The sequence below is a fragment of the Anser anser genome (genome assembly GCF_964211835.1).
Source record: "Anser anser genome assembly, chromosome: 2".
Taxonomy (NCBI): domain Eukaryota; kingdom Metazoa; phylum Chordata; class Aves; order Anseriformes; family Anatidae; genus Anser; species Anser anser.
Genome location: NC_139721.1, coordinates 89,538,734 through 89,561,030, shown reverse-complemented (window position 1 = coordinate 89,561,030; position 22,297 = coordinate 89,538,734). Strand labels below are relative to the sequence as shown.

Sequence of the window (22,297 nt, the reverse complement as noted above, 5' to 3'; positions counted from 1 at the left end):
TTTAGAGCAATATGATCTACAGTAGCCATATTTTCCTTCTGTAGATAGTTTTCTCTGTTTCTTTTGTTACTTAGAGCATCAATCAAATATGTTTACAATGACACCGTTAGGAAGATGGCAGCATTCGTGGTCACATTTCACTTTAATAGGTTATAGACTATGCAATTATTTTTGGTTTTGAATGTCTTTCCTCCTCATAGCATAAGCACACAGGTAAAGAGAAACTTGTAATTCCAACCCCCAAAATGCAACTAATAAGAACGTAACACTCTACTGCTGAAAGTGGGCAATCATCATGAGAGAAAACAGCATGTCTTCTACCTCAAGTTTTCTTTGTCTGGACACTTTAAGTCATACAAGTGATAAAAACGACGTCTGCGTACTTTTAAAAGATGTGAACAACAAAATATTAGCCTTGACATCTGCTAGGACTATGCATGTAAAAAACAACAGGCAAAATGTTATTAATGTAATTTGGTAACAAAGCTCTTAAAAAGTCTGATCAAGTTTTGCTACCTCTGAGAAGGAGCTATGTATTTTTATGCATAAGGCATTAAGTAAACTTTCCACTTGCTGTCTTAGATTGAAGGAAAAAAAAAAGCCCTCCTAACAACTGAAAAAGGCTTTTCAAACACATTTCCATCCTTATTATTTCACCTGAAATATATAAACTAACGCTCCTTGGGTGAATAAATTCTTTTTCTCCTTTATCTTGGCATCTAGACAAATTAGAATTGCTTTCTTCTCCCTTTCCACTTCTGTTTTATACTCACTTTGGAGTGATTTTTCTTCCATTTAATCTAGTCAAAATAATACTGATAAACAGGAAAAAAAAGTGCATATGACTATTCCCATCATTTTAGATGTTATTTAAGATGTTTGAAAGGAGAGAAAAAAAAAAAAAAAGCCCCAAACCCTCTGATATCATTCCAATCAAGAAATCCCAGCCATATTTCACAGTAGCAAAGAGTTATTTGTATTTCTTTTCCTTACAAATAAATACAAATGAGAAAAACCTTCCCCAGGTTACAGACTCCTTTTTGAGGTCACTTAATACTGGGAACATTTCATAAGAAGAGCCCTCTCCTATCTTGTCCCTCAATATTCTCAGAGCTGCAGGTTATGATACCAGAGCATTCATTTGAAATGCTCTCAAATTTGAGAGTTAAGTAAGGACATCTCTTGGGGCTCATCTAGAGAGGAAAGCTACCACAAAATAGGCTAAGGTTTAAACGTGAAGTATACCCAGCTATTTCACACTAACTCCTGAGGTGAACACATTCTATATTAAGAGCACTTCATTGCAATTTAATCCAATTCCCAAAGTGATCTAAAAAAAGGCTCTCTTCATGTGGAATAAGAGTGTCCTAATGTAAGGCTAGCCTAAAATAGATACTGGTAAAAGAAATCCCAGGCACTTTCCTGTATAGACATGAACTTGTACATGCCCTGTACACGTGACATAATTCTTGTAAGAATTACCAAAACTTCCTAAAACATTTTTGCTAACTTTTTACAGAGATTTAAATAGGTGGGTACAACACCACTATGTTGGCAAAATACTTTCATTTGCCTTTTTTTTTTTTTTGAAAACAGCATGTCAATAAGTATTCACATTTCATTCTTATCACATAGATGCGGCTTTAAATACCAGACTTTGCAAGAACTCCATTCACAACTGTCCACAGAAATGTTTGGCATTCAGATGGAGGAAAGTACAAGGCAAACAGGGACAGAGGACTTTCAGAGGTTCGGGAGGCTGATGTGTACATATTAAGCTCTTCAAGAAACTCTGATTTTTACTGCTCAGAATAGCTGGAGTAAACATCCCAGCTGCGAAGAGGTGTCTCTTTTTTTACAGATCTATCTCAAGAAAGTACAGACATCTTTGCGGCCACTGCCTGCCATCTGTCATTAACAGCAGATGTCTTGACCTCCTGTGGGACGGTCACCAAGAGGTTCATTAAGAAGTGTCAGTGAAAAGGTTACCTGAAGCTGTACTAGCTTGATGCACAAAGGCCACCTCCCAGTACGCAGCTGCATGCCGCTGTGCAACATGGCCAGCAATACCCTCAACCTGGATAGTCTGCAGCACATCGCGTTGCTGGGTAGCAGTCTGTTCTGCAGCAGCACCCCTCATCAGAAATAGCTGACCTCGACAGAAATATCTGGCTGGGGTGGGAGGGGAAAGCACAAAGGAGGAGTCTTCACTTGAGTCTTTTGAGTACATAGGAAAAAAACCTAAGTGTTTCAGTGCTGGCTGTTTAGTCCTGAGTCATGTGCTTAAGCAAGCGTGCCTGGAGCACTTCTGCTGCTTGAAGGGTTGCAGAGCAAAAAGCAACAGAGCTGGGCATTGACCGGGGGGGGGGGGGGGGGGGGTAGAGATGGAGGAAAGAAAATATGGGCGGAAAGATCAGAGGTCTTGGTGATATGCAACACAGCTCGAGTCCTCTGATGAACAAATATGCGTTCAGAAATGCACATGCCAAGCAGGCTCGTACTTTTGAATCCAAGGTACTCAACGGAGAAAAGTAGTCTCTACTGGAGAATCAAGGATTTGGGCCAAGATCTGTGAAAGATCCTGCATTTAGGTGAAGCACAGAATAGCTATGAACACCACACCTAAAGAGGCATTCACTAATTACTATAGAGGCAATCTCTCCCCCAGTTTTCCCAGTATTCCGGGAAAATAAACCCACACTACAAACTGGATGATGAAAGGATGCAACAGGTGCTGAATAGTCCAATGCACTGAACTGAAAAAGTGATTCAGAACAGTATCTTGCCAAATCTGTCCTTTTATATTGTTGGAGAGGAGTAAATCCCAAACAGCTTAAATAAGTTATGATGGTAAGAAGAGTAAATACAGCCTCTGCTCTCAAGCTAGATGTGATCTCTCCTGTTTGTTTTTGGCAATACCAGCTAAGATCAGTGTGTGTGAGGACATGTCTGCAGTGGAGAACTCATGGAGAATATCCAGAATTCTTCATACTTCCCATACTAACAGAAAACGAGAAGAGAAAGTCCTAAATTTAACAGTAGCAGACCGAGAGTAGAAGACTTGGATCAGATGCTTTGTATGAAGAAAACTTCAGTGATATCCTCTCTCAAGTAGGCAGGCAACTACTAGAAAAGAGGACATACAGGTCCCCACATCATCTTGCCCTGTAGCTCAACCCCAGTACAAATGATGCACTTCTCCAGGTTCTGGGATTTGCAGAGATAGCAAAGATCTTGAACATCGCCATATGTTTTGGGAAAATGCCCATCATAAGAACATGTTTACATCAAATCTTGAAATGGAGAATACGGAAGTAAATAAGCAAATAAAATAAATAATAAAACATGCCCAGAGTAAACCACAAGGCAATAACTACATCTGAAAGCAGCAAACAGAAAAATGCAGCGACCCAATCTCAGCCAGTAGCTGGGAAGAACTGAAGGCATTGAGTTGCCTTTATACAGCACGATGCATCGCACATGCATGGGTAGTGTTTGGGTGTGTTCTCTTCATATTGCTGACGAAAGAAATCAGCTTGTCTTTAATTGCTTAGGCTTTCAAAAATATGGTGCAGAGCTGCTAAGTGGCCTCCCTCGGGCTAAAGAGCAAGTCTGTATAGAAGTCAGGCTTACAACAGTTACAGATGGTCCCAATCCCCAAAAGCTACTTTCCTTTGTAAAAATCTGCTTTTATAAACTACTGTGTTTTTGTTTCGTGTGTGTGTGTGTGTGTGTGTGTGTTTGCTTTTGTGTTTTTTGTTTTGTTGTTCCCAGAAGTTATATGCATCTAGAACAAAGTACAAATAAGAATATTGATACTATTGCTAGCCAGAACAGACAGCTAAGGAAGCAATGGAATAAGCACTACGGTATTTAAGTGGAACGTTTTGTTTCAGCAGCACCAATATAAAACCGCATTCTCTAAGAGATTATGAAGGCTAATATTAGGAGGCTGAAATCTTGAAGAAAAAAAGTCAAAAAATTAGGAAGTTTTAGATGTGGCAGAGTAAAAGCAAACAAACACAAAACCCAATGTGGTTTAGGACCAATTTCAGAACAAGTTTAAAAAAGATAAACCAGTTAAGATCTGTCTCAGAGTAGGACCTAACAACTATTATCAACTGCACTGAAAACGGGAAGCTTAGTCGGGGACCATAATGCCTTTGCTGCACAAAACTAAGAACTAAGCCTATCATATCTGATTCTTTCAACTGAAGTGTGCAGCAGCCTCAGAAAGAATTTTCTAGGTTGTGTAGCTAGCAATAGCAAAGTAAGGTTTACTTGACAATTGCAAATGGAGGTAGGACCACATCTTTTCACAGGAGTCATACTGGTGTGATCACAGTTCAAGAGTCAATCTGCACATTTTTGAATATGATCACTGCGAGTGCCTGTAAGGAGTTGGGTCCACAATGTGACAACTTGAGATAGTGGGGTCATGGAAACCTCCATTTGAATTTTGGTCTTGGGAATTGTTGCAGTTCCAAAGTACAGTGATGGAGCTTCAGATGTTCGGTAGGAATTTCATAAAGCTGTGCTTGGACTTACATTTACTCAGAAGTGGTTCATGGGTAATGGGGCTCTGAACATATCTTTACATATAGCCTTAAGTAGTGAATCTTGCCTTTGGAAACAACCCATTAAGAATACACAAAGAAGTCAAAAACATCAGAGGAAGTCAGTACATAAAAGACAGAAGAATTACTATTAAGAAAACCAAAGATCATGTACACAAAAAATGCTGGGACCAGTACATAACTAGCCCCAATTGTCAACAAAATTTGAAATTGGAAACCACTTAGAACATTCCATAGATGAGACAAAGTGGTAGCTGAATTATACCACTGATTGTTTCCTGAAATCTGCCAAGGACCCACCTGCTCAAGTCAGATTCTGACCACTAAACAAAACAGAATAAATAGAATAGAAACAAGACAGTATTGTCAAATAGAATTGAAATTTAATTTCTATTAAGATGAATGCTGTGCAATTTTAGATACGTTTGTTATGTAAAAAGATATTGCATTAAATATTTTTTTAGACAATACCAAGACACCTCACTCATAAGGAGAGGATAAATAAATTGAACTAAACTTATACAGTAATTGAATTATTTTCTTCAGGAGTGAGATGTAGCTTCAATTAAGTCCACATGGTTAAACAGGTCAATAGGAACTGAGGGGAAAAATAGAATATGCTATACTTACAAGAAAATAGGAAGTAAAGAACACTGGGAAGAATACAGGGAGATGCTAAAACAGATAAAGAACGGTATTAGAAATGCAAAGTAAAACTCTAAAGTTTTCATAGTTAATGATGCTAAACACAAATCATTTTTCCAGTGATAAAAAACAAGAGAGAGGAGAATTAGACCAAAAATAAGAGTGAAATGTAGTGCAAGTTACAAAGTTAATTAAAACATCAGTGGAGAAATCAGCATGCCAAAAGAAAACAGAAAGGATTTATAATGACTATATTGTACATGTAACAAGTGACAGACTAAAAAGCTTGAGCATGGCAAGATTGCTGACTTACAGTATAAAAAGAAAAACATATAAATGTGATAGCCTAGATGGGAAATTTATCATAGTAAGTGAAATACCTCTGAGACTTGCTTGCTTAAAGACTGGGAAACTTGGAAGGTACTTTGAGTAATAAAATTTGTATTGATATAGTTTCAGAAAGAGTTTTAAAAAATCCTAAAACTAAAAACAAACAAAAAACAACAAGAAGACAACAAAAACAACAAAACACAACAGCAACAACAACAAAAAAACACACCAATCAGCCCAGACCAAACAGCCCTAAACTTCTGCAGTTTATTTCTGTTACAAGACTGTTCTCATTAAGTCATGTTTTAAAAGTTCCCTTCTGATTAAAAGCTACTGGGGATCCAAAGCAATACTCAGGAGACCCATACTGGATACTGTAGAGAAATTTTATCTTCTTCCAACAGTTCACTCATTACTTGCCATATATTTTACCAATATTTTGCAATTTCATACCATTACTAAACATGCATCAGAAGCTTCCCTAACATGTATACTTAATTTTATGTAAATTTCAGGATTTTAGAATAATATCAACACAGCAACACTATTTTGCTCAACATTGAAGCTGTATGCAATTATCCTTAGTGATAATCAAGTTGGAAATACATTGAAAAGTTAAAAACACAAACCTATATAAGATTATTTTTGTAAGATCCTAAAACATGGAAGTTTCTATTGATGACAAAAAGTGGAAGTTAGTACTCATTTCTGTTTTTCTACCTAGTAACAACTCAGATTTCAGGGCTATTGTGTGATAAGACTGGCAACAGTGTCTGTCATCAGGAGTTTGATATTCAGGGTTGTATGAAACTTTGCACCTCCAGTTGATTTCAGAATATGTTGCCATAAGGTCACTGTTAACTCTGAAACAAAGATGTTGCATATAAGTTTCTATTCTGTTATCTACGCATCACCATATTGAGGATTTATGAATAGTATCAATATTTTTAATTACTACTGTAGATAAATTTTCAAATATAGCTAGATAACAGCAAATACTACAGTAGCAGAGATTTCCCCCAACAGCTCAGTTAAAATACTGTCAGGATCTCAAAGGAATTTGTCTTGAAGGTGTTCTCTCAACTCATTATAATTAACAAAAATGCTGCAGTGGGACCATTTACTTTTTCATTAATTCTTAAACAAAATGATACACTTGCTGAAGTTTCCAAAAGAACGTAGGTGGTGTTTTTTTTTGTTTATTTCTTTAAGTTTTTTATTTGTTTTGAAACAGGTAGGAGACTAAGAGCAAGAAGGAACACGATCATATTCTGGCTCAAGCCAGGCCAACACTCTGAAAGCATTCTCCAAGTTCTTCCCTATTCCAAAGAGCAAGACATCTGCTGTACGTCTGTCCATGGGCTAGATTGCTCTTGCCAGCAGACTAACATGCAGTTTAGATGGCACGCTCAGGAAAACAAGCCAAGGATCTTCCACAAGTCTCATCATAACCCCATGGAAAATGCTCTTCCCTCGTGATCCAGAATTATTCACCAGTACCTAAATATTGATCTAGTCTACGTAAAATTAAAATTCAGATTTGTTTCCCTTCACAGTTCTGTCTCTTCCCTGTATAGGACCCACCAGACTGGAAAGAAGTCATTTTTTGTGGGTATTTGTATCCAACCCAAAAACAGCGCATCAGGGCTCCCGAATACCTTCTCCCCTCCCCAATACGTTTGCTGAACAATTCCTTGAAAGCTTCCAAAGATAAACAAAATTTCGGTTTAAAACAAACTTACCCTCATCAATATTTTTGCCCCATTTAACTTTCCTCTCCCATCCCCTAGTCTTAAGACCGAGAACTGGAATACCAAGCCAAACTTACAAAGAACATTAAACTTAGTTCAATTACAGCAGAACATCCAGGAAAATGTACTAGTGTTTTCCTACCGTGGACTCATTATTTGTAAAGAAACATCAACATATGACTAAGTACCAAGAAATGAGTAATAAACTGACATAAACAAATGAAGATATGCTAAAAACAACAACAACACCCTGACAAAAATTATTTTAACAACAGGAACAAGCCAAACATTTTTGCACGGTGCATTGGGATAATGCACAGCAATGCATTTCTCTCCAGGTTTAAAAAATGTATATACTGACTGGCAGAAACAACTGTAGAAAAGGGTATGTATTTTCTCATGCAAACCATTTAATTATGAGATTGAGTTTATTGAAAATAAACTTCAATGAACCACTGATCTGTCTGCACAGAAAAATGGCAGAACTGAAATCACTAGGGAATAGTAGTAGTCATTGTAGTGCGACATACTCTTTCATGCTCTACAGTTTAGAGCATTAAAAAAACACCTGTTGTGAATGTAAACTGCTAATATTTCAATCACATGTCTACAATGAAAACTGAGACTATGAATGACTTCTGCAAGCATAAGGTGAATTATCATTTAGAATGGATCTGTGGACTAGTTTACTGATACTGTAGAAAACATCCAGTTATGAAAGCACTTCAAACATTCCCAAACAGAAAAATCATGAGAAAATTGCAGCAGATATCTGGTAGAGAAATACAGCACATCTCATTGATGACAACAATTTGTAGTTTATTAATGTTTTGCCAGAGAGCAAGGAAACGAGAAAAGTTGTCATGGAGAAGAAAACAACATTAGAAGTGGACAAGATGTCCTGCTGAGACACGAGCTAGATGATGAGATTGGAGGTAAAGCCATGCATCTGCTGAGGTCGCCACAATCTGCGGTGGAGTGAAGCATGAACCGGGACAGTCAGAGAAGCACGACCATTCATCGCTTCCTCTTCACAAACAGGGATTTCACTGCCTACTAGGTCCAGGACTGCCTCTACAGCATGAGTTTTGCCTATAATAAATTCTAGAGCAAATTGGATGAAAGAGGAAAGGAAACAAATGCTCAAAGTGGCTTCATAAAGCAGACTCTCCAAATGTTCCTCTAAGCATAGCTGAATTTAGATGAAGGGTAGAAGGTCCTGCACTGTTTCATTTCAGCAGCTTATCATTAGGAAAATATTCCTATTACTTAATCATATAATTACTTTGGAAAGGGTTGTAAAGAGAGCGGTCTGACATCTCTGAGAATTATATTAACATACTCAAAAAGCCAGTTTGGGATTGTTTAGTTGCTGACTTTAGAGGATGCAGAAAACAGTGGAACTGACAGAACCTCTAAGGATGCTGGGAAAACTGGATTTTTTTTCCCCTAAACTAACAGCTGCAGTAAATTGCAGTCTTCATGTCAAAAGACATTCCTTCTATGCACCCTGACATGTTGCCCATCATTACCAGCCTATGACACAGTCCTGTTTTCAAAGAGACTCGCACAGTGCCATGCTGGTTTTCCCAGAGCCCCTCATTTCTAAGACAAGTCTTTTGCTGTGCCTCACAGTCTGTGCAGACAGGAAGCAAGCAACCCTTTTCCCTTTCTTTTTGTCTGTCTGAAAAAAAAAAAATTAAAAAAAACCATACACCTTTCCCCTTCCTTTTCATCTGGTTTATAGGCATTCCCTGTAACATATAATCTTCATCCTGACTTAATGAAAAATAAATGTGATGACCACCATTAAATAGGAAGCAATCAAGAGCAGGAGTGGATTTTGGCTCAAGAGGGTGAAATGGAGACACAACAAAAAACCTAAACAGATTCTTCTTTTGTTTTCAGATTTACTCCTTCTACGTAACATTCTTTAAACTGCTCTGAACTAAAATAAAAATGTTGCTTCTAAGCAAAGTCAGATGCGTATTTAATATATCGAACTCATTTGCAAATAGGATTCTTTTCTTCCCTTTTCTAAACTCTGCTTTTGCTACAATCTCTATTGTTAAAAAAAAAATGTTGCCTATCCATTCAAGAGTAAAATAATTATAGCACTTATTACTATGAATAGTTAGTATTTATTTCTTTTGCTCTATGATCCTGACTGCATCTTATTTATGTTGTGTGTAGGAAAGAAAAATGAGAAACATAACAGAGTTTGCAGATACTAATACTGCATCTAGCTCAGTAAATTCTCCTTCAGGGAGGCTAAAAGTAAAGCAGAATAAACCCAATGCTATATCCTCAAGACTGATATAAAATTAATCATAACTTCAGTCCCACATATGTATAGCTGAAAGCCAGAAGTGATTTAACCTTAAATTCTAAGATTAGAGGGATGTTTCCTTTACACGGTGAAGAGAAACCAATAGCTTGAATTCAGACTATTTCAAGGTCACTCTTCCAATAGGGTCTGATAGTGATTGTACTGTTCTGGCAGCTTAAAAATATTACATCTCAGTGGTCAGAAGACAATTGGAAATATCAACTTCTCATAGTTACTTTCCTTCCAAAAGCACCAGAGAACAACCAGCCCACCCCAAGTCTCAGGTCCACAGCCCCCTCAGTCAGGATACCACTATAAAACCCAGAGATTTTGTCTCACACAGGATCACAAGCAAGATGGTGCTGGCTCCCCTGTACAGGCACACGACACAACCAGACAAATAACCTGTACCCGTATGCAAAATAGTGAGCATACAACCACATAAAATAACATATGAACACTGCCCTGTGTTGCAATTCTGCATTATCATAGGTCTGAGAGGTGTTTTTTACTGTTCTGATACAACTAAACACTTTAACAACAGGCAAATTCAAACTGGACTCAAAGCAAAACCAACCCTCCCCTCCCCCCATTTGCAGTCATCACAAGCAAACACAGTTCCACAAAAAGTGATGCGTCTCCAGAGACACAAATTATTTTCACTAAACATCATTTTCATTGAAGATTTCCCTCACTAAAACTGTTTCCCTGCACCCTTGACTAGCTAGCTTTGTCACAACTTCTGATGTCTCAAGCACATCTACAAAAGCAAGCGGCATTCTGATTTATGGCACTACCTAAAACACCTTTTGCTCCACCAGAGGAGCCTCAGAGAGAACCTACCTCCATTTCACAGTTCCTTGCTCCTTCCTTTCATCTGTGCTGAGATAAAAACTACTGGCCTCTTTTTGCTTGCTGGTCCATTCTTTAACCACAGAGCCATAGCTGTTTCCAAGTGCCCATTCTCCTGCGTGTGTGAACCATTTGATGATTAAATCAATAACAGCATCTGCAGAGCAGTGCAGGGGGAAGATAGATTTAGATGACAAAGGTCTCTTCCAGCCCTATTTCCTGTGATGCATACATGACCACATTATGTAGAGATTCTGCCTTTTTGTCTTGACCTACAAGGCAGTTACTTTTCAACAAGCTGGACAAAGAAAAGCTACCTGGACTGATGGTATCACATGCGGATTAGCAAACCCACAAAAACAATTGGATTCTCAGCTAACTGCTGCTTTCAGTCTCGATGGGAAACTCTCTGCTTGTCCTTGAATGAACCCCAGGGGGAAAAAATCATCTTCTGTGGACATGCCTTGAGTATTTGTCTGCAAAGCCACAACCACAAACCTATTATGTATCTGTACCTCTGCCACAAAATTTGGAGTCTTGTGCTATGTAAGGTTTTTGTAAGAATGTTCCTACGGATTGCATTCTCCACTCTGAATCCACCATTTCTGGAGTGACCTCACTGAGGTGAAAATTGCTCCCATTTTATGCATTATTTGTAAAATACTTCCAAATACAGTAAACTAGAGTCTGTGACTGGTTACAGTAAACGATAACCTTATAAGAGTCACAAAATAATGATGAGAAAAATAGCCTGTGGTAAGAGGAAACTTCTAAATGATCAGATTAGAACTGACAATTCCCTTTCCTCCAAGGGTAAGGAGCATGACCACTCATTCATCAGGGGAAACTGCTAATCTCCTTGGTTTCAACACAAACCAAAATACTATCTAAATTAAATATGGGTGCTATTATTGGATATATTTTGTGCAATACCCTTTGGACTGCCCAAGGGAGTTTATGGCCTACTGTAGGAGTTGTTCCCTGGTATGACCTTCTGCAGTGCAATAAACTGAGCAATGCTTTGCCAGGGAAAGGTCCTTGCAAGCAAAACCAGAGTTCAGAAGCTGAATGAGTTGCAGGAGAGACCTCCACACCGGCTGTACCTTGGGCCAGCCGCTGCCCTAGGGTAGTCCAGCAGAAGGCAGGCTCCCTGCCATGCAGACGTGGAAAGGACATGGCAAGAGCAGAGAGTCACCCTCCCCCGCCCAGTGAAGCAAAGCATTAGCTGCAGAAAGATAGCAAAGGCTAATGAAATTTGTCAAGAGGGAAGGGAGGGAGGAAAAGGAGTTTCAGCAGGAGGAGCCCTCAGCTGCGTGCCAGCAGAGACAGCCACAGCTGGTTGTAATCTGGTGAGCAGCCCCTTCCCAACCTGGCCTGCTCAGGCCCAGATTCAGCTGTCCCTGCTCCTGCAGGCACAGCCCTCACACCCTCCCAGCACAAAAGGAGCAAGTTACAAAAATACTCCTCTCAAAAACAACCCCCCCCCCAAAAAAAAAACAAAAGTCTTAAGGTAGCAAAAGGCACATCTCTGACACAAAGGACAAAGCTCTGTTAAATTGGAAATCATTGCACAAAGGTTTGTGTAAGTGGCAGATGATCGCTCTCCTACTTCCACTGTTGAGATATTTGGAAAGCAAACCTCTGAGCAACCTATTGCACTCATGTCTTAAGAGAATTCTTGACATCCTATACATTTCTTTCATATAATTCCCTCTGATGTAAGCTCAATATTCACTACAAAACTTTCTGCTATTAACTTTTTCCTCTGAAGATCAAATTTATTATTCTGGATGAAGAAGGCACTATGTTTAAGCTTCCATAACAGGTGAAGGTGCCAAAGTTTTTGCTCTTCCTTTTCCCAAGAGGCTAAAAGCTCAAGCCAAAGTTTCATCACTGTCCCAAAGCTTAAATAGTGCAAGTAACGGATGTACACAAGTCAATGGGCCCCGATGGGATCTACCCGAGGGTACTGAGAGAACTGGTGGAGGAGCTGGCCAAGCCGCTTTCCATCATTTATTGGCAGTCCTGGCTATCAGGGGAGGTCCCAGTCGACTGGCGGTTAGCAAACGTGACGCCCATCTACAAGAAGGATGAACTATAGGCCTGTCAGTTTGACCTCAGTGCCAGGAAAGCTCATGGAGCAGATTATCTTGAGGGTCATCACGCGGCACTTGCAGGGCAAGCAGGCGATCAGGCCCAGTCAGCATGGGTTTATGAAAGGCAGGTCCTGCTTGACGAACCTGATCTCCTTCTATGACCAAGTAACACGCTTGGTGGATGAGGGAAAGGCTGTGGTGTGGTCTACCTTGACTTCAGTAAGGCTTTTGACACCATTTCCCACAACATTCTCCTCAAGAAACTGGCTGCTCGTGGCTTGGACTGGCGTACGCTTTGTTGGGTTAAAAACTGGCTGGATAGCCGGGCCCAAAGAGTTGTGGTGAATGGAGTTAAATCCAGTTGGAGGCCGGTCACTAGTGGTGTCCCCCAGGGCTCAGTGCTGGGGCCGGTCCTCTTTAATATCTTTATCGATGATCTGGATGAGGGGATCGAGTGCACCCTCAGTAAGTTTGCAGATGACACCAAGTTAGGTGCGTGTGTCGATCTGCTCGAGGGTAGGAAGGCTCTGCAGGGGGATCTGGATAGGCTGGACCGATGGGCTGAGGTCAACTGCATGAAGTTCAACAAGGCCAAGTGCCGGGTCCTGCACCTGGGGCACAACAACCCCAAGCAGAGCTACAGGCTGGGAGATGAGTGGCTGGAAAGCTGCCTGGTAGAGAAGGACCTGGGAGTATTGGTTGATAGTCAGCTGAATATGAGCCAGCAGTGTGCTCAGGTGGCCAAGAAGGCCAACAGCATCCTGGCTTGTATAAGAAGCAGCGTGGCCAGCAGGTCTAGGGAGGTGATTGTCCCCCTGTACTCGGCTCTGGTGAGGCCACACCTCGAGTACTGTGTTCAGTTTTGGGCCCCTCGCTACAGGAAGGACATGGAGGTGCTTGAGTGAGTCCAGAGAAGGGCGACCAAGCTGGTGAGGGGTCTGGAGAACAAGTCTTACGAGGAGCGGCTGAGGGAGCTGGGGTTGTTCAGCCTGGAGAAGAGGAGGCTCAGGGGCGACCTTATCGCTCTCTATAGGTACCTTAAAGGAGGCTGTAGCGAGGTAGGGGTTGGTCTGTTCTCCCACGTGCCTGATGACAGGACGAGGGGAATGGGCTAAAGTTGCACCAGGGGAGGTTTAGGTTGGATATTAGGAAGAACTTCTTTACCAAAAGGGTTGTTAGGCATTGGAATGGGCTGCCCAGGGAGGTGGTTGAGTCACCATCCCTGGAGGTCTTTAAGAGATGTTTAGATGTAGAGCTTAGTGATATGGTTTAGTGGAGGACTTGTTAGTGTTAGGTCAGAGGTTGGACTCGGTGATCTTGGAGGTCTCTTCCAACCTAGGTGATTCTGTGATTCTGTAAAATGCCTTAAAGTAGTTCCAACCCCCACAAATAAGACATACACCATGTAATATTTTCAATGGAATTCTATCCATTAAATATGTCTGTCCACTGAAATTTGGTCTGTGTGAATGTATACACACACTAAAAACTCTCTGTAAACTTTTTTTTTTTAAATAATTAATTTTCTTCCTGGAAATGATGTTCCTTTGTCTGTCACAGTAAAAAAGGTTAATCAGCACTGGAAGTTCTTCCTTCTCATCTGCTTAGCAAAGCTGCATTTATGATTCAAGAAAATCAACTATTGTTTAATTTGTTTTTTGTAATTTTTACCAGTGTAATTGATTCTTTAGCCATGTGGATTTTAGCATTAAACTTCATTAAAATAATCTAACATTGGCTTATTTCATTTTATCTCTAACCTATATTTCAAAAAATGCTTTTGTTATCACTTGGCAAAGACTCACTTCTTGGTTAATATTTAACAATGTGACCACATTAAGACCTATTTTCTCTTACAAAATATGGCAAAGTACATATTAGTAAGTATTGCTACAAAACAGCAAGTGAAATATAATTTTGTGTAAACAATCAGAAGCACATGGACATTTCTCTGAATATGTGCATTTAGACCCCACCTGACAGAGATTATGAAGATCAGTCATCAGAGCAATTATCCATGTCCTTATTGCAAGTTTCAAGTGCTTAAGTTTCGCCTGGCATCAATCAATAAACAAAATAATTTCAAAAAGAACATTTAAGAGCAGTACATAAACACAAACATGAGCTTTAGAGCAAAAAAGTGCAGTGTGACTAGGAACATACTGGCCAAACCTAACCATTGGAGATGAGAGACCAAGAACATGAATGTTAAGGTATCATCACCATTATGACACTCCTAACCACTACAGCAGTGGAGAATAACAGATGAACTATTACCTCTGTAGTGCTTGTAATAAATGGAATAAAATTAATCCACAAAACTGTGGATATTTCAGGCAAACAGATTTGGTCAACCAGAATGTTTGTCTATAGAATTCCTCTGGTTTATAGAACTGTACAGTGTTTTGAGAGAGAGACACAAAGAAAATAAATCCCCTCTATAATTTAAACTATTTGTCTTTTAGTTGTTAACCTGTTTCACAAGTTAAAATCTAACAACATTTGCAACAAAGAGGTAAAAAACAAATATAATCTCCAAAGCAACCACAAATACTGACATCCTAGAGAAATCTAAACATTTTAAAGACTGAATACCAAAGAATTAAAGTAAGGATACATTTGTAGGACTTTGCACTAAAATTAACTGGCATATAAAGGGGGCTGTAGAACAGCAATCATCAGATAAAGCCCAAGTATCTTCTGTTCAGGAAACTTTTAGTAGATTTAGGGAATGAGCTTCTGAAACAGGAGACACTTCACTGATTTTTTTATGCACTGAAACCTGTGGCACTCATTAAATGTTCCTTGTTGTTTTACAGATTCTTGTTGTTTAAATCATTTCAAGTAAGCTAGAAATGAAAAGGAGCAACATGCTTTCTGCAGGTTTCATTTCTATCCTGCTGCTGCTGCTTGTACCTTTTCACCTCACAGCAACTGAAAAACTGTGTTACACAGTGAGAAGAAAAAACAAGCAAATAAAAACCTGAGAAGTCTATTAGTACTGGAAAACAAAACCTTACTACAGAGATTATATGGAAAAACTAAACCAAAAGGACAGAAAAAAATGAAGATAACATATGGAGAAATAAAATGTATAAATCTGAACTTAGTGTTGAGCTGTCAGATAAGGGCTTTTTCGTTTGAGCAGTAATAGCATATGAGAGTATCACAGTACCAGCCTCAACTGTAAAAGAATAAACTGACATTGGAAGAAAGAAAAAAAAAATAAAGTTCCCAAAACATACACACATTTCTTCAAAAGTGAAATGCAGTTTCTTATTAAAGCACAAAGTAGAGCTTCAAAGACATATTAGCTCTTTCATGCAAAGAGCTAATATGGTAAACTATCCAAATGATTATAAAGCAAATAACTAACAGAATTACACCAACTTCACTTTAATTATGAGAAAATCTAACACCTGCCAGTGAATTTAATGAGTGCTCATACTGGAAATACCCTTTGTTTTCCTTATTTTAAGTCAAAAAAAATAAACCTTGGGATTGCTACAATTAGTTATGTATTATTGCACATTACCAGAAAATTACTAAGTTATATTCTTTAATGCAAACAATACAGCTTTAGTTCCCAGCTGGACCAATCTGTATGATTTATTTACATGCTGAAACTAGGTCCAAAATGTCTTTTCAGATGTGTCATGAGAAAGCATTGATGAGATGCATGAGTTGAAAACTTTCTCCAACGGTAACAGTTAGAACCTCTTTTTTCCCTTTTAAAACACTCTACATCTTGTAGGCCACACATCATTACCATGAGAAGACTAAAAGAAATAGAAGAGACAGCAAGAACCCTTAATGCTCAGGAATTAAATTGCTCTTCCCCAAATATAACAGTCTTTGTAAAAATTTAAGGATTTAGATTAACCTGATACTTTTGCAGTGCTTCCTACCAGCCTAAAGAATTATCTTAATGATTTCATATTGACAGCCTGGTTCTCTGGCATGACCAGACAGCAGGATAGTAGGGAAGCAGGGATTTTACATGTACTTACAGATGCCATCGCAGGGGATCTTATTATCCTGAGCTTTAATAACATGGAAACACTAAAATAAAAAAATTATCAAATTCTGTAGTCTTAAATAGAAGGTAGAGATATGGAGATTATTACCGCTTAGATTTAATCATGTTATTAATTCAAAGCATCAGACTCGGACAATGAAATTTGAATTCTTCATAACTTAGGCAAAAAAGAAATAAATCTGATCCTAGAGTCTGACCAGTGCATTTTGTGGGCAAAAGCCTATTACACTAACTATAACCAAATAACGTGGCTTGAAGAGGATTTTAACCAACTTATATGTAGTAACTTCTCTTCTTCCCCACCCCCAATTAATAATTTTTACTTATAGACCACAAAGTCCAAGCTAGTTTGGATATGCACCACATCTGCAATGTTGATCCATGAATTTATCAAAGTCTCTGAAACACAGGTGGGATTACAGAATTGGGTATCAGTGTTGGGAGTTTTAAGGGACTGTTAACACTAACACATACTTAACGTCAGACACACTGAAATTCGTTTTCTGCATCATCTGAATCACACTTTTAGTGCTCTGTGCATATCCCTGCAAATTACACTGTCAAATATACAAAGACTTTCTCCGAGAAAAATATTATTTAAGAATTATATTATGCATCTTCCCTCACAGGTGCACTAAAAGGAAGCCATCCTGCTACAGTCTTCACATAGAAGAAATGATTTGCCACTGGCAAATGCAAGAGCAAAGCTGCAGTTTCATGCAACCACGAAAAGCCCTAAATTTAGTACTTCTGGTCAGCCTGTAAACTAAGACAAGTTTCTTATCTGCAGAGTGAGCAAAGAAACCTTTCCTGTCACCATCTGGTATCAAAACTATCACTCTAAATTCTGAACTTTCCAGACTACAGAAACCACCATCCCGTAGAAAGGTATATTGCTCTTGAAGGTAATTTGCCTCTTCTGGCAAAATGTCACCTCTTACAGAACCACATAGATCATTATAAACATACTGTTATAACCTATAAGCTGCAGACTGTATTTAAATTTGGAGATGTGCATTTTTATTTACCAAACTGTTACACAAACATTTGAAATCCTTTAGTCTTTATTTGTATTCTTTACCCTTTCCCAGAAATGTCTGTATTCGCCATAACAACTGCCTTTCATGAGACCATTGGTAGTTTTTATGACTCTTGGCTCTCAGAACGAGACCAAATACAGGCTGCTGTCTCAAACCAGTAGAGGTACCTGAGAAAATGTGGAATGATGGAAAATAAAATGTACAAGGCAAAAATTACTGATTATTTTTCTTAAACACATACAATTTGTCACTGAATTTCACCACGAGATATTTTAATCCTTCTGAGTGGTGACCCTATGAAGTCAGTTCTTAGAAAGTTTGAGGTCACATTTACCTTGCACACAAGCAAACAAAAACCAACATTGCCACTTTCTATGATATGTAATATAACCAGGAAGAGTCAAAGGTTTTAAAGAAAGTCTCAATGCAATGCTCCACTGCTTATGGCACTAAACAGTCATCCAAAAATCATTTTAACAACCTATAAGTGAAAAGCATGTCTGTCTGTAGGACAGAAAGACCAGGGGTTTTTTAGGATACCCATGTTGTTTCTTTAAGTCTGCAACAGGAAGTCAGAGCACCGACAGGAAAAGTTCTTAGCAAAAATTCAATTAACTGAAGCTCTGCCTATTTATAATTAATGATTTTGCCCATTATGCTTTTATTTATTTATTTTTCAAATTCTGAACAGGTATTTTGTTAGAGCATAAAAATTTCCGTAGTTCTGTACAGTTATCAAATAATATGGAACTGGATGCTGACTTTCTTGTTTTATTTCAAGAGTGGTAAAATGAAATAAATGCTGAAAGTCATCCATTCAGTACTTATTCTAGTATTACGTAGATTTATAGGATATTTTGAGATGAGTACTTGCCCCATACCTCTGAATCACAACCCTTAATTTAAATGAGCTGAAGCCCAGTAATGAGGCTACTGATTCATGTACTTGAGTCTAAGTGATTTATAAATCATTTACCTTCACAGAGAAAGGAGACTAAATAACTCTGGCACTATTTTTTTTTTTTTAAAGGAGAGCGATCACCACCAGAAAGAAATACAATACATAAGAGACTGCTCATTTTTACTTACAAAGTCACAGCCCAAAGAATGGGAAATATATGGGAAAATAAAGAAATCTGACTGTGATGTGAGCAGGACCAAGCATAATTATATATATATATATATATTCAAACAAGTAGTGCATAACTTTTTTGAAAGTCTGCAGCTAAAAATTAAACAGAAAGTGCAGCTGATTCAGCAGTGTCGACTAGCAAAAATGCAAGTCACTGTGCAATGGAAGAGCCAGTGCACTATAAACACTGGAAATTATTCCCATGGAAGAGATGCACTGCAAATCACTCCTCCAAAATCAATACTAAAAATAACTATAATTACACAGCTCCTTGGTCAAAACATGTGGTTAATGTTACCAAAAGGAAATCAAACCAATAAAGTCCACTACTCCAAGAATAAAATAAAGTAAACCAAACCAAACCAAAATAAAATAAAGTAAAAGGTGTGGCGGAAAAAAAAAGAGGAAGAAAGAAGGGTATTTGCTGTGTGTTACAAATATATGCAAACATCATCTGATCTGACTGACTGAGCAATATGTTCTAAAGACAACATCTACAAATATACTCAGGCTGATAATCTCCAGAGTGATCTTTAAAATCTGATAGGCAAAACATTTCAGATTTGTAACTGATTCAGGAGCAGCAGACACTTTGATCTACAAAAGCCGATGAAAATACAAGGCAGTCATAAATTACAGCAGCCGAGGTTAATGCTTGATAGCATGATGGACAAACTTTACATGTGGCAGCTCATGGGCTGCCAACAAACACAGCCCACTCACTGAACATGCAAAGATCTCCCCTTAGAGAAGGGGCCACAACTTGAGCCCAAGAGCACTACTACTTGCTACGGAAGGTAGGACAGTGAGCACAGCCCAGTGCTGCACTGAGACAGTGAAACACCAGGCCTTACTGGTGCTAGCTATAAAGAAAAAAAACAACAGTCTAGCAATCTTGGGGGGAGGAGGAAATGCGTTTTCTTCCCATAGTAGAAAATATAATCCAGGTGTATTGGTGCAGTAGATGCAAACAGTTCACTGTGAACTGTGTGACGTGCTTTAACTCTTTTTTAGCTTCATAAAGAAAAAACTAGGAGGTCTGCACAACCTAGAAAGTCAAATGGGTGACAATAGCACCCTGAAGTTTGAGTGACAGTTTGATGACGTTAAGACATCTCTGAAGGTAGTCACAGCTGCTGGACTAGACAAATGGAAAAAGGGTACGCTACTGACATCATTAGGATTACTGGGGCAGTGGTTATAAGCACAGGTGAGGTGGGCTGCTGAAAAAAAGAAGAAAGGCAGCTAAGAAATACATTTGCACCTGTAAACATATTTAGACCAGTGCTATCATTTGTTTGGTAAAATTTTGGCTTTTGTTCCCCACCACCCAGTTCTGAAATAACACTCTCCCCCCTCAACCCCCCCAAAAACAACAAAATCCACCACGATGACAAACAAAAAAACAACCACCCCACACCCACAGCCAACCTCTACAGGTTCTCTGAAATCAGGTAAATGACATAGTGATATGGGAAAAAATAAATAAAAGAAAAAAGATGGAGTAGATGCTTTTGTTTTTTGTGGTATAACAAGATAAGAAATTGTCTAAGGGTAATAACAATAGGGAGGTAAGAGGAGCAAGGTAAATGAATGCTTGAAAAAATAAATGTGGAAACATTATTTTTACACTATCAAACTAAAGATACTTCTCAAGTACAAAGGTCTGCCTTGGGCCCAACTTGAATCTTTTTTTTTTTTTTTTTTATTCAAGACTTGGATAATGTAAGAGAAAGTGAACTTATGAAATCCACAGATTACATCAAACTGAAAGGACTGCAAGGTTTCAGAAGTGCAGGATCAAGTTTCTAAAATATAATTCTGAGTCTGGAAGACAGCTTAAAAAGAAAAAAAAAATTACTTCTATTAGAAAGAAAAATAGAACATGCATGAAAAAAATGTGGTTTTACAGACTAAGCAACAGAACACAGAAAAGTTTATTGGGTTATAATCGATTATAAAGTGTATACCAGTTAACAGTGAGATGTAAAAAGAAGGGCAAAGCCCAATTCTGAGGCACTGTGGTAAGGAAACTTTACATGTGCAAGGAGATAATACTTTCTGTCAAGTACCAGTGTTAGTATCTGCTGAAACAATCCAGTTTTGGGCACCATAGCTAAAGAGAAATCCTTTTGACAGTCCACAGTTGACCAACAACGATAAGAAATGGTGTATTTTTAGTCTGGTAGAAAGAAGTACCTACAGAGCTCTGACAGCTGTTCTACAGCAGGTGAAATTCAAATATGAATTGTTCATTGGAAGAAATGCTACTGAATAGTATCGGTTTAACCTGAAGCAATTAAAAAATATTGGGGAAAGCAATGGAAAAGGGTTTTTCTAATAAAAACAGTATAAAAGGTGAGGTAGAGATGGTTTAATCCCCATTGTGGAAATATTTTAAGAACAGGTTATACAATCCCTGTTGGAGAAAAAAAACACTTGCTCTATTCTGCCTCAGTTCAAGGACAGACTAAGTTGATCAACATCTCCTTTAGTCCAACCTGCAGTTCTAATAACACCCACGAGATTTAAAATAATCTGCTCTCCACATGCGTAGTCCTGGTTTCAGTGCTATCGTAACATGAGCAAAGGCCAAAATTTATTGCCTCAGCGACACATTGTTCTACACAGCTCTAGCCTGAGATGCTAGGTGCTGCTAAATGGAGAAAAAAGTTCTTGACTAACAGGCTTACTATAAACACATGCTGTCTTGCTAGTTTGAAGCTGTTGGTAGAAATCTATACCACTAAAGACAGAGCCAGAGGGGACCTTAACTTTGCAAGAGATTCAAACTGACTCCCTAACACATGCCACCGAATTCACATCTGGTAACAGTATCTCCTGGAAAGAGTCCAGCAGAGGGCCACAAAGATGATACGGGGCCTGCAGCATCTTCTCTATGAAGAAAGGCTGAGAGACCTGGGTCTGTTCAGCCTGGAGAAAAGAAGACTGAGAGGGGATCTCATCAATGTGTATAAATACCTGACGTGTGGGAGACAGAAGGATTTGGCCGACCTCTTTTCAGTGGTTTGTGGGGATAGGACAAGGGGTAATGGCCACAAAACGGATCACAGGAAGTTCCACACCAACATGCGAAAGAACTTCTTCACAGTGAGGGTGACGGAGCACTGGAACAGGCTGCCCAGGGAGGTTGTGGAGTCTCCTTCTCTGGAGATATTCAAGGCCCACCTGGACGCCTACCTGGGCAGCCTGCTCTAAGGAACCTGCTTTGGCAGGGGGGTTGAACCCAATGATCTTTCAAGGTCCCTTCCAACCCCTTCAATTCTGTGATTCTCTGATCTACTTGAAGAGCTCTATTGATCTCTCAAATTCTCCAAATTTGTAGCAAAGACTGCGAGGCTATACGTCGAAATAATCAAATAACTCAAACAGTGACCAATATTGAACAAAACCAAAATCTGAACACAGTTTACAAGCTTAATTTGACAGCTTGATGAAGCAGATGGGAGATTCTCAGAACTAAGAAATTGCCTCTTCTCCCCGAC

The 22,297-nt window shown here is 38.8% G+C and overlaps 1 protein-coding gene across 10 annotated transcripts in view; it reads right to left on the bottom strand.

The window, feature by feature from the left end:
• The window catches only part of CDYL (chromodomain Y like), a 106,383-nt gene that overhangs the window by 16,825 nt on the left and 67,261 nt on the right, over positions 1–22,297 (bottom strand). The gene's annotated exons all lie outside the window — the stretch shown is intronic.